Here is a 12,108-nt window from a genome sequence, read left to right as displayed (position 1 = left end):
TATTAATATAGGTTTATGCATTCACTTGGAACATATAAAGGAAATTAACAATTCTTTAGCTGATACTTTATCTCGTTTACTCCACTAATTTTTTTTTTCTTCAGGTAATGGATAGACCAAGGAAGGTACGAACATCATTTGCTACTAAAACATTAAGATTTGGAACTCAAGAATTACAACAGTTCACACAACAGAAGGATCAGTTCCGCTCCATATTCAGAGACAAATTAGATCACATACGACACTGTCTAATTGATAACATTTGGCACATTCCAACTATTCCTGGCAGCTCTGGACATAAGATAGCAGTTATAAATACTTTAACAAACTATTTTCTAATAACCATACAAAAGCTAGCAGACAAGAAATTCTCTTGTTATGTAGTGTTCTCTGGACCACAAGCTGGGGTATATGCTACTTGGGAAAAAACAAATATGGTCATACAAGGCCTAAAACATCCTTTCTTTAAAGGATACTATTCACTTGAAGAGGCTTTTAATGTTGCCAGAGCCCAACTTGGTGCTAATTTTTTTATTAGCAGTTCATTAAAAACAACAACCATGATGACAAACCCAACCAGCTCACAAACTGAAGAGACTCCTACATATGCATAAATTACTGAAGGAACTTCCTCTTCTACAGCATTAATAGACAAAAAAACCACAACGACCTAACTATTTAACACTGGCTCAATTAAAAGAACAAGCTGCTACAACCTTCGCTCAAAGAACATCCGTAGCTCATATATTGAGCCTGCCCAATTCTATACCTGAAGACATCAACTCTTACGTTTGAAACTTAGCAGAACAGTCTACATTACAAACCTTTATTGAATTATGTGAAGCCTTAAAGGCCTTCCATAAAAATCCCTCTCCTAGGATAATTATTGTCTATGAAGCAAAATTTGGCCCAAAACTCAAATGTCAAAAAATTGGCCTAACTTGTGAAGACTCTGCTAAATACGGATGTCCATGCCATTTGTTATATTTCTTCCGTAAAGTTAACTTGGACTATGAGAAGTATAAAGCAACCTCTTACAAAGGAAGGCTTATTACCCCCCGTTTCTTCTGATGGACTATGGAGTACTTTACAAAGTTTGGATACATGATCCAGATTCTATCAAAGATTTTTCTATGAAGCTTGGTATTATCATTTCTATGACCCTAGAAGAAGAAGAAACGTTTGTCGTATACACTTTTGATAGCTCTCCACCTGAATGGCTTGACCTTAACATTGAACTAGCTAAAACATCTGGTTAAGATTGACATCAATGAAGTTGGAGGTATTCAGACGGAACTTGAAGATTATCCTTCCGACCCAGATCTTAATTGGGAATCTCCTCCTAATATTGGAGACCAACTAAAGCACTGGAGAGCATTAGTACAAGGAACTAATTGGGCTTGGGACCGTTTGACAGATCCAGATAATTACTTCCTAGTCGGAGAAACTTATACTAAAAAAATCTACTGGCCAAAAGATATGGATGGGTACTAGATTCTTCCCTTTTTCCTTTAAAACACAACACATGACTTTTCTTCAATATTATCAAAGAAAAACTGAAAGATACTGCCAGAAACGACTAGCTAGTTCAGTCCTCTCTGCTAGAACATACAGAGCAGCACTCCACAGAAGTATGCAGTCAGACTTAGCAGGAAGCTCACAGACTCCATCTCTGGACCTTACAAGTGATAAAACCTAGATAACCTAATGGAGACTTAATGACAACACTACCCCTAAAACGTCATCTATGACCTCCTTTTCCATTCACACAATACCACAACAACATCTATTAAAAATGTCATCCATGACGTTTTTTTCCATTCCCCCAACAATATGTCCACCCAACTAAAATGCAGTCATATGCCCCTCACTAAGCCTCCTTTTGCCAGATCCTCCTTCTTCCCATCCCTTACTGCTTTCCACCTGTCCTTCACCAAGCCTTCTCTTTCCAGGCCCCTCTCTTCTCTTCTCTCCCTGTTTTCCTTCTTCTCCAAGCAAACACTCTCTCCTCTGCCTATAAAAGGCCCCCAAACCTCTCCTTTTGGGGCATCCACTTCTCCCACTGCCATCGCTATTGTCCTAATTCTCCCTGTGTTTTTCAAGTGTGCTCAAGTGTGTTTGTAAGTTTTCTTTGTAAGCTATCTTTATGTACAAATATGTAACTCTCTCAGTTTTCTGGTTATAATTCTCCGCTAAATAAGATCTATGCTTGTTTTTATGATGATAAACTGAGTTTAGTAACAAAGATATTCTGTCTATCTTTTCTTGGTTCTTTTCCTCAGTCCTTATCTTAGTAACCAATAGGTGAACAGTAACTGTATCAGGAATAACCAGAATCATATAAGATCTGCCCGGACTAAGTAAGAAGGGTATCTTTAACCCAAAATCTTACGCATAAGTCGGGGCAGTGATTAAACGGTGAAATCCTGAACAAGTGAGGCTCCATGGAAAACAAACAAGAACAGAAAGTAGAATACGTATAAAAAAAAGAGTAAAAATTTACGGCATCATTACATTTACTGCATTATTACATCACTGTTATCATTTACTTTACTTCCGCAATTCACTACTACTATACTTTCCTTTACTGTTCACTATTTCTATTTATTATTCACTGTTACTATTTACTGTTTACTATTTATTGTATTTTTCCAACGTAACTTCTAAGAAGAAGCATAATAGAAGAATCATAAAAGTTTAATAGTGGTATCAGAGCAAAAATTTACAACATCATTACATTTACTACATCATTACATCACTGTTGTCATTTACTTTACTTCCGCAATTCAGTACTACTATACTTTCCTTTACTGTTTACTATTACTATTTACTATTTACTATTCACTATTATTATTTACTATTTACTGTATTTTTCCAATGTAACTTTTAAGAAGAACCATAAAAATTTAATAGTGGTATCAGAGCCTTAAGACCCTCCAGGACCTTACAATTTATGAACAAAATACAAGTTAAAAACACTCATTACGAAGAAGCTATTGATTTCTCTCAATAATTTGTTAAAAGTAAAGACACCGGTTACAATAACGCTGCACTAGTAAATCAAGGAGACCAAATATTAGTACAACAAAATAACACAATATTGACACTACTTACTTCCTTACATTATAGACTAACGGTATTAGAAACTCAACTTCTTACCCTTGAAAATCATATCTATAAACCTTTGCCTAGTTAAGAATAAAAGACATGAATTCAACACAAATTTGCTAAGTGTGTAACAGATTCTAATTTAATTTTATTTAAGAGATCAAGAAAATTAGCTAACTTATAATTTATATTACAAATTTAAGTTCTCATTTGACATCTTTATATAGCCCATTTTTATTTTTATATATATTCCTGAAATATAATTTTAAATGTTTTAAATAACTGATTTAAAAAATTATGGACTTTCAAATATATTTAAAAAATAACATGAAACTTTTAAATAACTTAAAATAATGAATTATTTTAAAATTATCCATGAATTCTTTAAATAATTTTAGGATAATTTTGCAAATTCTTTAGATTATTTTGAGAACTATTTGATTTTTGAAAATTAATTATTTAAAATTTATATCTTTCAAGTAATTTTTTAAAAAATATTTAATAATCAACAATAATTTTTAGTATCAAGCCTCTATGTATAACGAGACTACGAAAATAATAGGAAAAGTATGTTATAATGTGGTGATCATTTAATAAATTTATAGTATTATTTTATTTTGTATTCATTTATGCATATTCTCATTGTCATGCTTTGATGGACAACCATTTCATATCCATCCGTTACATTTGTGCTCACTCTTAGTTTTAATAACTCTAATTTTTTTTCAGTGCAACAAGCTTAAGATGAAAATTTTAATATGACAGATTAATAATTGTTCAAACGTTTTGAACAATTTTTCTAAAATATTATTATTATTTTTTTGTATTTTTGTTAAAACTAAATATTCTTTGTATCTTGTGATTTCTTATGAATTGGATAATATTTATTTTAATTTTGACAATGTTATAAATTTTGAATACTTAGTGTATTTATTTGTTGTGAATGTTTTTTTCTTGTTTGATACTCTAACTTGTTAATGATTCATAGATAGACAAATGATACTAAAACAACACCTTTATAATCTACCTTAAAAGCACGCACGATAACTAGACAATCAATTCCATTTCATTGATAATGTTTAAATTGTGTTATGATTGGACACATGGAGTCACACGACTAACATGTTATATGTTATATACACATGTTTCCAAATGTTTGAAAGTTAATCAAGAACTTCACAGTGCAATGGAGGAACTTGATGTCAAAAATGATTTTAAATACAAACAACATGCCTTAGGTGTAGCAAAAAGTGATTATGCTCACCTCAGGTGTCCCTCATAGCCCGTCTCCAAATTATGTGAAGGGAGGTAAATCATGGGGTCAACTTATAACCGACCGCTAAGTTGGCTAGGGGGTGAGAGAGGTTTTTTTATTAGGAGAACCAGTTTATGATAAACTTGAAGGTCGTGGTGAATATATCACAAATAATCAAAATTTCTAACAGCTATTCATGCCTTTTGAACTAAATATAAGTATAAGTAACTATGCAATATAGTGACGATACAATTGTTCCAAATGAAATCAGCTTATCAACTGGTACTAGTGGAAGTCGTTTAACTGTTGCACCAAGATTGGGGAGAATTGCAGATGTTGTATTACTTCATCATTCATGAAGTAGTATTGGTTGTTCCTTTTCTATTATAAGACAAAGGCATGCAATTCTATTACGGGAAAGATTTTTTATGTTGATCCGTTAAGTTAACAAACGAACTGGGATTGATGATGCCTACACAAGGGACAAAGAAATTGATCAATATATCAAGATTTTCCATTTCAATTGAAATTTCCTAATACAACAAAATTACATACTACCTTTGTATGATGCCAACTGGTCATGCTATCTAACCTTTAATTGCGTATGAAAATATTGGTCCTTGGACAAACAAGTACAGGAGATTGAGACATGAATACTATTGTGCAGGAAATGCAATTATTAACTTTTTGCTATATTGCAATAGAAATATGAAAAATTATAAATCTATTGATGCAATTGAAGGATATTGTGATGCTCTTAAATATATTTCTTGATGGATAGAGTAATTTAAACGATATGTATAAAACATAGAGTATTGGTGATCACAAACGATGGTACAAACTTCAACATCTAACATTGTTTCAGACAATATATGCAAAACACAACATCATTTTGATGATGACAATTATTGGTAAACTAGATATAGTGAAGGTAGTGAAAAGAGGGTAATTATTAACAAAGTTCGTTTATTAGGTTCATGGATTAGTTAGGAAATTTATTGATGGACTAATTCTACAATCAGGAGCCACTAGGATTATTAAAGTCGTTATCTTAGAAAAAAATTGGATCGATGGTTATCTTCATTTTTGAGGATTGAGAACCCTCTTGATACTCTAGCATCGCTGAAGCTAAAAAAAAAAAGAGGTAGCCCGGTGTACGAAGCTCCCGCCATATGAGGTCTCGAGGAAGGATCCATTGTACATAGTCTTACCCTGTTTTTTGCAAGAAGTTGTTTCCAGGATTTGAACCCGTGACCTTTTTGGTCACATAGCAACAATTTTACCGTTGCATCACTGAAGCTAGGAAGATATAAAAAATTATTATATTTGCTACATTTTGAGACCACATTGTATATATGCTTATAAGATGACATTGAACCTCTTATACATTGTTTTGTGTAAAAGTGGCATAGATAAAAAGCAACAAATGAATAATGTCTACAACTTAATCTACGAAGGAAAAGCAGAGATCATGAGATGCCTACAAACCAAATATTAACAACTAAATAAGAAAAGATGTTTATTTGTCATGTACATATTTTTTTAAGTAATAAATAAATTTTAATATTGAATAATGATAATTATATATGTTTATTTTTTTTAGGTTACTATCGCAATCTACATGTTAATACCAATATCGTTTAGCATAATATCTTAATAGATCTTAGAAATATAGTATCAAGAGTCAAGACAATAGTCAAATAAGAATTTGTTGTTGAGGCTATTAACAAAAGTCAATTATTTTAAGGGACATATGATTCTTTTTTTGTGTCAACAAAGTGTCTAGCACAAAATTTATGTCGCTGCACAAGTTATAGGCCAATTCTTGATGTTTTTCGCGTCTTTGCGAAAAGGGATGATCTATTATATACTAAGACAATGTCAGAGAATAACTTGTCTCGTGATTTTGTTTGCCTTTCAATTGGAAAACCATGTGACCGTGGAAAAGAAACAACTAATAGGAATGAAACCTCAACGTGTGACAAATAGTACATCCCTTTTTTATACAACAGAATTGATGGAAGTTTGAAAATGAACTCATTTTCCCTTCAGAACTTCTCTTAAGGAAAGTTTGCCTCTTAGTTTACATGATTTTGAAGGAGTTAAGTGGTACAAACCTCTTAGATTCCAACAAGTATTGAACTTGAAATTTTTGTATCGAGATTCCAAGTTTGTGATTGATAATACTGAAGTAGGAATTGAAACAAAGTTTAAGAATCTTCAATACCAAGTTTTGATCTCACACATGTGCCAAATCTTAATATATTAAGCATGAATGAGAAAGGACTTGAAATTGGTGTCTCTGTAAGACTAACTGAACTTCAGAAAATTCTTAAGAAGGTAATATCAAAACACACTAATGATAAAACTTCTTCATGCAAAGTAATCCTGGAGCAGCTAAAATAGTTTGCTAGAAATAAAATAAAAAATGTTGCTTTTGTAGGCGGAAATATATGTACTGCTAGCCCAATCTCAAACTTAAATCCACTTTGGATAGTCGCAGAAGCAATTTTCCAAGTTATAAGTTGCAAAGGAAATGCTAGAACAATTCCTGCCAAAGATTTTTTTCTTTCTCATCGTAAAGTTAATCTTACATATGATGAAATACTACTCTCCATCTTCCAACTCTAGACTAGACATTTGGAATTTGTTAAGGAATTTAAGCAAGCACATCGGAGAGAAGATGACATTGCACTCGTCAATGCTCGAATGCGTGTTTTTCTTAAACATGACCACGGAATATTTGAAGATTTTGATGCCTCTATTGTTTATGAAGGTGTAACTCCTGTTTCCTTGATTGCAACTAAGACTGAAAATTATCTTATCAGAAATAAATGGAATGATAACTTATTGCACAGTGCTATGAAGATATTGCTAGAGGACATTGTTCTTATAGAAAATTCACAAGGAGTGGTGAAATTTTGCAAATCCCTGAGTTCAAGTTTTTTCTTTAAAGTTTTTTTTTTCATTTGTTATGAATGAAATAAATAACAAAGGACTTTTAATTGAAGGCTATACAAATAAATTATAGACCACTAACTAGAGAAATTCAGCATTATGAACTGACCAAACATGGGACAGCTGTAGGAACAATGTATTCTTGCAATATAGCACCCTGCAACAAATCTTACAGAAGTTCCATGTATGGTCAGTTCATAACACTGAATTTCTCTAGTTAGTGGCCAATAATTTGGTTGTATGGCTGATAGATTAGTTGCATTCAAGCATTCAATTAAAAGGCCTTTGTGATTCATTTCATTAATAACAAATGAAAAAAAATTAAAGAAAAAACTTGATGTTAGGGATTTGCGAAATTCCACCATTCCTCCTAGTGCATTTTTTGTAAGCACAATGTCCTCTTGCAATATCTTTAGAGCATCCTGCAATAAGTTATCATCTCATTTCTTTCCAATAAGATAATTCTCAGTCTTAGTTGCAATCAAGGAAGCAGGAGCTACCCTCCATAAATAATAGAAGCATCAAAAACTTCCAATGTTTCATGGTCATGTTTAAGAAAAACACGCATTTGAGCATTGACGAGTGCAATGTCATCTTCTCTCCGATGTGCTTGCTTGAATGCCTTAACAAATTCCAAATGTCTAGTCTAGGGTTGGAAGATGGAGAGTAGTATTTCATCATATGTAAGATTAACTTTGCGATAAAAAAGAAAAAAAATCTTTGGCAGGAATTGTTCTAACATTTCCTTTGCAACTTATAACTTGGAAAATTGCTCCTACCATCCAAAGTGGATTTAAGTTTGAGATTGGGCTAGCAGTACTACAAGCAACATTTTTTATTTGATTTCTAGCAAACCATTTCAGCTACTCCAGAATTGCTTTGCATGAAGATGTTTTATCATTAGTGTGTTTTGTTATTACCTTCCTAAGAATTTTCTGAAGTTCAGTTAGTCTTACAGATGCACCAATTCCAAGTCCTTTCTCAATCATGCTTAATATATTAAGATCCGACACATGTGTGATGGAGATCAAAACTTGGTATTGAAGATTCTTAAACTTTGTTTCAATTCCTACTTCAGTATTATCAATCACAAGCTTGGCATCTCGATACAAAAATTTCAAGTTCAATACTTGCTGGAGTCTAAGAGGTTTGTACCACTTAACTCCTTCAAAATAATGTAAACTAAGAGACATAACTTTCCTTAAGAGATGTTTTGGAGGGAAAATGAGTTCATTTTCACTGTACAAACTTCCATCAATTCTGTTGTATAAAAATGGGATGTACTGTGTGACACGTTGAGGTTTCACTCCTGTTAGTTGTTCCTTTTCCACAGTCACATGGTTTTTCCAATTGAAGGGCAAACAAAATCACCTCTAACATTGTCTTGGTATATAATAGATCGTCCGTTTTCACAAAGATGCAAAAAGCATAAAAAATTGGCCTGCAGCGACATAAATTTCCTGCTAGTCATTTTTCAATTTTCTCTTCAAAAGGTGGCTTATTACAAGATCTCAGAAGTGCAAAATTCACACTGAACCATGCACTTGGGAAAATAGTAATTTGATGTTAAAATGAAACAATCTTACCTTAAGCTAACACGGTAAACTTAGTAATTGACAGTGTTTTATATTCTACTAATTCATGGAAAGACTCAAATATACAAACTCATGGGAAGAAAATCAATGATGTGCAATATTTTTCTGATGGATGATTGATTTATGGTTTCCTGTTGGTATGCTATTTATAGATCACAGTTGTTTCATGGCCTTTGTCATTGCTATTGAGATGCATGCATCCCTTTCTGGTTAATGTGATGTCTAACTTCTATATGAACATTTCGATCTTTGCACCGTTTCCGGTTTTAATTTTGTGGAGCCTTCGAAAGTCCCAAGAGTATATTGCTCTTGTGCTGGGTCTTCCACTTTCAAAAGTAGTTTGCAAGACAAAGCGCAGTGGTGGTGGTTTTGGTAGGAAGAAACAAGAGCTGCTTTCATTGCTGTTGTAGCTTCTGTGCCATCTTATGTCTTGAGGAGGCCTGTAAAAATTACACTAGACAGGGATGTGGACATGACGATAACTGGGCAGCGCCATAGTTTTCCTTGGAAAATACAAGGTATAAGATATGAATGGAATGATACTCTTTTACCCTGACTCTATAGATTTCTATGCAAGTTAATAAACCAATTCTAGAAAAATGCCAATAGTATGCCAATATGTCTTTTCTTGATAACCTTCTTGGAGAAGAAACCAAGTGAAAATCCTGTTATTGCTGCTAAATTAAGTCCAGCCAACTCATGTATGACCAATGCAACTCGTACATGGCAACTGCAAAAGCCACAGGCTCTCTGATTCTTCATATCCTTCCCTTTTCTCTGAGTTCTACTTTTACCTTTAGTTGTTTCAGCCCTATTAATGCTATGTGTCAAAGATAAGGGTGGACTAGAAAGTGTAATCCATTGGGTGACCTTGCTTTAAATGTTAAACACTTGGATTCCTGTTCCAGAACCTGACTATAATCCTACTCTAAACTCTGGACTAATATCCAAGTGATGGTTATGGTCGTGAACTGAATTTTCTTGTTATAAACGGCTAAGGATTGATCCCAAACTTTTGGTACTCATCTCAAAATGCTTTCCCAAGGCTAATATTGGTAGGTTGCGTGCTACATGTGCAACATTGAATCACAAATGACCCATACAATTTACACTGGCACCATGCCAATTGGTATTTGACTATTTGTATGGCAATTTACACTGGCACCATGGCAATTGGTATTGTCAGGCCATCTTGGCATTCTGTCCTTTGCAAGTTATCACTTTGGATTAACATTTAACATGTCTGTTCAATTCTGACACCAAGGATCCATCAGCCTAGCATGGCGCCACTTCCACACCATTCTTCCCATATTAGCTACAGATACTTGAAATAAAGGTTAAAATGAATGAACAACCAATTTTAGAGTGTACCCAGTGTTGGTACAATACTACTGCTGTAAACTATGGACCGACATAAATTTGACAGTCTGTCTATTGGTCCATGCTTGAACTGGTATGTTGGATTTAATTTCTATTTGGTGGGCTTACATGTTATTTGTAAGCATGCGGATTTATGCTATAAGGAGAACCAAACCCATTAAGTGATCTAACTTATATTTATTCAGGGTTTGGGTTATTGGATGGGGGTTTCATGTGTAGAATCCATTAACTCGCTCTGTTATCATTAGTAGGCTGATAACGGATGGGTTCATATAAATAGGGCATGGTGCCTGTTGGATTAAGGTATTTTGACCATTCTCGTTGCTCCCCATTGGTGAAGAGATTTTGGCCGTCACCTTAAATCCTCTAGAAGACCAGTCCCTTGTTTTCCTTCTTCTTCTGCAGGGATCGCTAGATCAAGAGTACTACATGAAGAACAATGACAATTCCGTTGCATTCAAGTTCTTCGTAAATTTCAGTTTATGTATTTATTTTCTGCCATGGATTGATGAAACTAGATCTAAATTCTACCTAACTCGGTAGTATGATCCAAATTCTTTTCTGATTTCTCTTTGCTGTTGTGGATGTCACGCCCCTCCTTGCCGACAAAAATCTGGCAGTATCTCCCATGTACCGGTGACAATATGAATCCTGAATACTTAGCCCTCAGGGTCTCTCAATCCGCAACCAATACAGCCGGAACAATACAATAAAGAAAATACACATTCCACGTAGTTTATAGTAATACAGCCTTCGGTTGACTATACATCAAATCACAACCACGCAGTTTCATAAAGACAACCTCTGGTTGACAACATAAAACCAAAGGAATGCAACGATATTTAAAACATTGCAGATATATATAATACCTACTCCACTACAACGAGGAAAAACTAACCCACCTAGAAAGCCTTCGCAGCAGAAAACTAGGGTAGCATACCCAAAACTCGATATAAAAATCCATAGGTGTGAGAACTACACATCACCAGTTTGTAGGTCACATAGCAAGGAAACAAAAGATCAAACATAGAAACCGTCGCGACATAGAGAGGGGACTAGCAGTTGGAACCTCCTGACGACTTCAACATGGAATAGGAATAAATCAACGGAGTGAGTTTAATGAACTCAGCGGGTATCGAACAGACATGCATAGTAAAATATAACTATCAGTAATAGTCATGCAGTACAGTCTTCTGAACATTAATAGGTAATGCAATACTGGACAACGAAAGAAACTGTACTTACCAGGACCTCCTATCCTGACATAAGGGTGTGAACCATACAAACAGATGCAGGATCGTCAGGCCATATCCATAATGTCTCCTGTATGTATGTCAATCATATGCAGCCACCAAAATGCAACATCCAAAATGTAGCAATCACACACAAATAAATCCAATCCATGTATATGGTGCAAATGACATGGTCACCCTTGACGCCAGTCAACCACCGTCATCGCGATAATGAGGTCGAGTGGGTAGGGCTATGACTGTGCACTCCGCCGTCACTACTCTTGAGTGACCGAGTGGACAGAATGTTGTCGGAGTACACCTATCCTCCTACCCCAACTAAATGGGGGAGTCGAAACTCTCATCTCCCTGTGTCAGTCAAGAGGAGGGATTCTTATCCGCTACCATGCTGCGTCACCACTACCCATGAGCGGTCGAGCGGAGCTTTGACAGAGCAACTGCACACACCTTGCCTAATGTATCACTAACCCATGAGTGGTTGTGTGCAGATCATGTAACTGGCGATGTGCTCAACTACAAAGGAGCCGACAATCGCTCAGCATGCAATTATGCAAGATAGTGC

At 34.6% G+C, this 12,108-nt stretch overlaps 2 pseudogenes; one reads left to right on the top strand and one right to left on the bottom strand.

Annotated features, from left to right (window-relative positions):
• Positions 1-4,593: 4,593 nt before the first annotated feature.
• Positions 4,594-7,345, top strand: LOC121986862 (annotated as a pseudogene).
• On the bottom strand, positions 7,292-11,752 carry LOC121986861 (annotated as a pseudogene).
• Between the last annotated feature and the right edge of the window lie 356 nt (positions 11,753-12,108).

This window comes from Zingiber officinale, chromosome 5B (assembly GCF_018446385.1).
Source record: "Zingiber officinale cultivar Zhangliang chromosome 5B, Zo_v1.1, whole genome shotgun sequence".
NCBI classification, from domain to species: domain Eukaryota; kingdom Viridiplantae; phylum Streptophyta; class Magnoliopsida; order Zingiberales; family Zingiberaceae; genus Zingiber; species Zingiber officinale.
This window is presented reverse-complemented; position numbering and strand designations above follow the sequence as displayed.